Source organism: Malurus melanocephalus, unplaced genomic scaffold (genome assembly GCF_030028575.1).
Source record: "Malurus melanocephalus ecotype Western Australia unplaced genomic scaffold, MMel_1.1 scaffold_592, whole genome shotgun sequence".
In the NCBI taxonomy this organism is placed as follows: Eukaryota; Metazoa; Chordata; class Aves; order Passeriformes; family Maluridae; genus Malurus; species Malurus melanocephalus.
The window spans coordinates 38,805-43,865 of NW_026623824.1; positions in this window are offsets into that span (position 1 = coordinate 38,805).

Sequence of the window (5,061 nt, forward strand, 5' to 3'; positions counted from 1 at the left end):
GAGGGTACAGGAGGGAGGGTGATGCTGCCATATGGGGGTGATGTGGCCCTTGGTGACAGCCTGAGCAGCTGCCCCACCCCTGTCTGTGCAGCAGCACTGGGGCTGCCCAGGACAACAGTGGGGTCCCCTTTCTGGAGGGATTTCAAATTCATRCAGATGTGRCACTCGGGGCCATGGTCAGTGCTGTCAGCGAGGCACAGGCCTGCTCAGGGATGCATTTTGGATTGGCTGGAGAGCAGAAAGCTCTCTGTTCTKCAGCAGGGTGAGCTGGCAGCATCCTGCCCATGTGGGTGTCAGAGCACTGCTCATGCTGCTCTCATCAGGGCCTGAAAGAAAATCATTGGAGAGAAAGGTGTTGCAGCCACAGAAACATCTCTGCCCGCAGTGTTTGTGGTTTGTCTGAGGCTGCTGGGCAAATCTGAAGCTGAGGAGTGCTCCTTCTTCCAAAAAGCATTGGGGTGCAGTTGCAGTTTTCCTTGGCTCTGGAAGGACAACTGCAACCAGAGATAATTTTTCATTATGGACAAGAGAATGATGAGGTACAAACGAGTGTGCACAAGAAAGTTCATAAATTCCCGGGGATTAGGCTCAGTGATGGGTAGATCTGCTGTGTGCAGCCTTCGCCTGGCAGAACAGGCAGGATCCTGCACAGTGTTTGTCACAGATCAGAAACAACAGCCCTTTGACAGATGCCACGTAGATCTTCATCTCCAAATTCACCCATCTGACAAACATCTGTGTGCTTAGGCTGGCAAATCTCAAGGAATGCTCTGCCAAGCAGCCTCCTTCCGCTTTTATAGCTCTGTAATCCTCATTCCTGCTCTGAAAGGARCGGGAGTGTGTGCGGCTCTGCAGGAAAACTGTGTAGGTCCAGGAGAAGTCTGCGAGGAAAAGATTCATGGCATGATCAAAAAGCACCCAGGCCTTTTACAGGCAGGGCTCAAGAGGTGCTTAAAGCAGCTGTAAATAACGGTGAGGAACGAGGGAGCAGATGAAAGAGCCGAGAGCTGGGTTTGAGCGGGGGCACTGGGTCCAGACTGCTCCCCACTGCAGGGACAGGGACAGAATAGGGACAGGGGACAGGGACAGGGACAGGGACGGGACAGGGACAGGGACGGGACAGGGACAGGGACAGGACAGGGACAGGGACAGGGACGGGACAGGGATGGGGACAGGGATGGGGACAGGGACAGGACAGGGATGGGGACAGGGACAGGGATGGGGTCAGGACAGGGACAGGGACAGGGACAGGACATGAACAGGGACAGGACAGGGACAGGGACAGGGACAGGGACAGGGACAGGGACAGGGACAGGGACTGGCACAGGGACAGGGACGGGACAGGGAAAGGACAGGACAGGGACAGGGACAGCCCCAGCTGGGGACAGGGCGGGCTGGGGGCTGTGCCTCTGTCAGGGTTTGGGCTGGCCTAAGGCATCTCCTGTTCCAACAGTGTGGATTTTTCCCTGGAAATTCATCCCAAAATGAGCTCCTGTGCAGSATTTTCAATGGTTTGATTCTTGGTATGATATGGCTGCTGCCAGGAAGGGTCTGGCCCTGGCCTGCAAAGGTAAACATTCACCTGAATATGGAAACCACGGGGTTTTGGATGTGTTAAATCCTGGTCCCAGTTGCCCCAGTCTGCTCCGTTTGTGGCTTCCCAAGGCAGAACATCCCCCTGCCAAGATCTCTGAAGTTCTGAAGCTCAGCTGGCACAGTTCTGGAGCTGCAGGGATGTGCCCACGTGAAGAAGAGGATGAACATGGGCACAGGCTCAAAGCTGCTCTGTTCTGAGTTTTCTCCCCCTATCATTGAGGGAGAAATTCCCTCAACACCAATTCCCTTCTGTGCCTCCCCCCCTTTGTACCCACAGCTGCTGCACTTGTTATCAAACAAGGCCCATTGCCCCAGGGAATTCTGAGTTTGAGTAATTCTGGGAAGTCTGTGATTTTGCATAGAGTCTGCAGCAGTCACTAGGGAATTTTTATAGTTTTTGTTTTATTTTGAGAGAAACCTTTGGAGAAGTATTACTTGCCTGGAGGCTGCCCCAATTTTTTCCATTTGTGCAGGCGAAAGAGTATTGATGGGGAGGGGCACAGACACACACAGCACCCTCGGGGCTGGAGATGTTTCAGAGGAAATTGTTGCTCTCAAGCAGATGAAAGCAGAKCCCTTGAATTTTTGGTCGGTGCACGCAAGGAGCACAGTGCTGCTCAGGTGTGCTGCTGTCACCCCGGGTCCAGGCTCGGTCTCTGTGGTGCTGGCTCGCAGCTCGGATGGAAATGAAATGTCAAAGAGCAGCAGAAGGGTTTTGTTTGCAAAGAATCCCTGCAAATGGGTCCCTGCAGATGGGGTGACAGTGGGGCTGTGCTGGGGACACGGTGACACGGCAGGGTGACACGGCAGGGTGGCACAGGGTGACACAGCACGGTGACACGGCAGGGTGACATAGCATGGTGACACAGCACAGTGACACAGGGTGACACAGGGTGACACGGCACAGTGACACAGGGTGACACAGCAGGGTGATACGGTAGGGTGACACAGGGTGACACAGCAGGGTGACACACAGTGACACAGGGTGACACAGCAGGGTGACACAGGGTACACAGGGTGACACAGGGTGACACAGGGTGACACAGCAGGGCCCCTGTGATGGGTGCTGGCCCTGGCTCACTCTGAGCTGCTGCCCGTCCCCTCTGACCTGGGACACTTTGTCACAGCAGCAGCTCTGTCCCTGTCCCTGTCCCTGTCCCTGTCCCTGTCCCTGTCCCTGTCCCTGTCCCTGTCCCTGTCCCTGTCCCTGTCCCTGTCCCTGTCCCTGTCCCGTCCCTGTCCCTGTCCCTGTCCCATCCCTGTCCCTGTCCCTGTCCCTGTCCCATCCCTGTCCCTGTCCCTTCCCTGTCCCTGTCCCTGTCCCTGCCCACCCCAGTGCTCCACGCTGCCTTCCCTCCCCTCCTGCCAACAAGGAAGGCAGTGTTTGCTTAACATCTGAGGCCATGATTTATAAACAACCCTTCATGCACCTTTTAACCTTTTTTTTTTCATTGTTTAAATTTAAAATTTTTTGGATGCAAACTTCTTAAATCAGTTCAATATGCTCTGAAGGGCTTTGCTAGAATTTGGGCTGAATTGCTTCCAAATGGAAACACAGCCCCAAAAAAAGCGTGTCAGTGATTTAATTGACTCTCCACTGTGTATGTACCTTGAATAATTGAAGTGTTTCCAATATTCATAGATTTGGCAGTTGTTTGGGCATAAAAAAAGGCAAATATAGAAGTGTTGTACCTGGGGCTTCACAAGGGATTCCCTCTGGATTTGGTGTGGATTGCTGTAAATCTGTGCAAAACACTGCCAAAGGAGCAGAAACCAGGTGAGCTCCTGGTGGGGCTGTGTGAGGTTTGGTGTGACCCAGGGGCTCTGAGGCTTTGGGTGAGAACCAAAATTCACTGATTTCACCTGACCCTGCGTTACAGTTTTGCAGCTCTCTTTACTTGACACACAAAACCAAATCTGAGGGCCCTCAGTTTCCCTGTCTGGGGATTTCTTGAGCAAGGCAGATTGAGGAGCAGATTTGAGGATCAGGCTGTTTCTCCTGGAGGATGTGTGGTGTTCTCTGCTCCTGGAGCTGCCCGAGGTTGGCTCCTGCACCCACTCACACCGAGCTGGGGTCTCATTTCATCACTGTCCTGTATCAACTCAGAGTAGTGTTCTTTTTTAGGAAAAACTAATTTGGTTTTTCTGCAAATAAGCATGTGCTGTGTCATGGCACTGCCCTGAGGGAGCAAAGGCAATCCTCCAGATCCTTCCATCCTTCCATGGGAGAGGAAAAGCCCCTGCAGTGCTGTACCAGAGCAAAACCCTCACCCGTGTGGATTTTACAGACCAAAGCATCCTCTGCTCCTGCAGCACAACGTCCTTTGGATTTCATGTGCATTGGTACTCAGTGTTCAATTCTCTCCTGTCCTGGAGCCAAACACCAGGAAAGGATCAGGGCAGAGCAGCTCATCCCCTGGTAAACTGTGCATATGGGGGAAGAGACTGAGGAAGGAAAACCCTGGAATTTCAGTGGCTGCAGGTGGTGTCAGCTGAGGCAGCCTCAGAAAATGAGAGATTTATTGAAACACAGAACAGGCACCTGCCCTGGGGCTSCCATGCCATCCTCCTGCCCAAATATTGGCTGCACAGCATCTCCTGAGCTGCATCACCAGGCTGTCCAAAGCAGGAAAACTCGGGGGATTTGCTCCTTCTGTTTGCTGTGTTCCCTTCCCCGTGACCCTGAGCATTCTGTCTCTCCCCATCCTGTGTTTGGACCCTGAGCATTCTGTCTGTCCCCATCCTGTGGTTGATCCTAAAGGGTCTCAGGTGCCAAAGGGCCCGGTTCAGTCACGCTTTGGCAGAGTACCCAAAGCACTGAGAGATGCTCCCTCTCTGTGGTGTGGAAAAGCAAACTGTGGGTAAATAAAAACAAACCTCCTTTGGAGCCTCAGGAGGGAATCAGCTCTGGGAACACCCCCAGGCACTCCTGGGCTGTCCCAGCACGGTGGGGAGAGGAGAAGCAGCCAAAGCCTTTGCTCCTCTGGCTTCCAGTCACGCTCTCAGTGCTKTCCCTGTTTCCTCTGGCTGCCCCTGCACCGAGCAGCTTTTTCCTACAGCTTAATTGCCTTCCACTTTCTGCTGTGCCCTGAGCTTCAGGAACACAGCAACAGGCTGATCTTGGCCAGGAATTAATAGATAGTGGAGCTTCTCTGCTTGGCTGCTGACATGTTTCCAACCTGGAATAATTAAGAAGTATTGAACATCTTGGAAAGCAGTTGAGTCCCATTAGATTTCCTGCCTGATCTCCTAGTCAGAGGAATCAGATAAGATGTGGTGATGTTGGGGAATGTTTATACAAACCAGACTTGCCTTTCTCACACGCTGTATACATGAATGCATTACAGCCCCAGTCTTTCAGCAGACATCTCAATAAGTAGCCTCTGATGTATCAAATAATTAAATCCTCCTCATCTCCTTGTTAAAGCCTTCCTGTGTTTTTTCTCCCTTGTGCTGTTCCTTTCC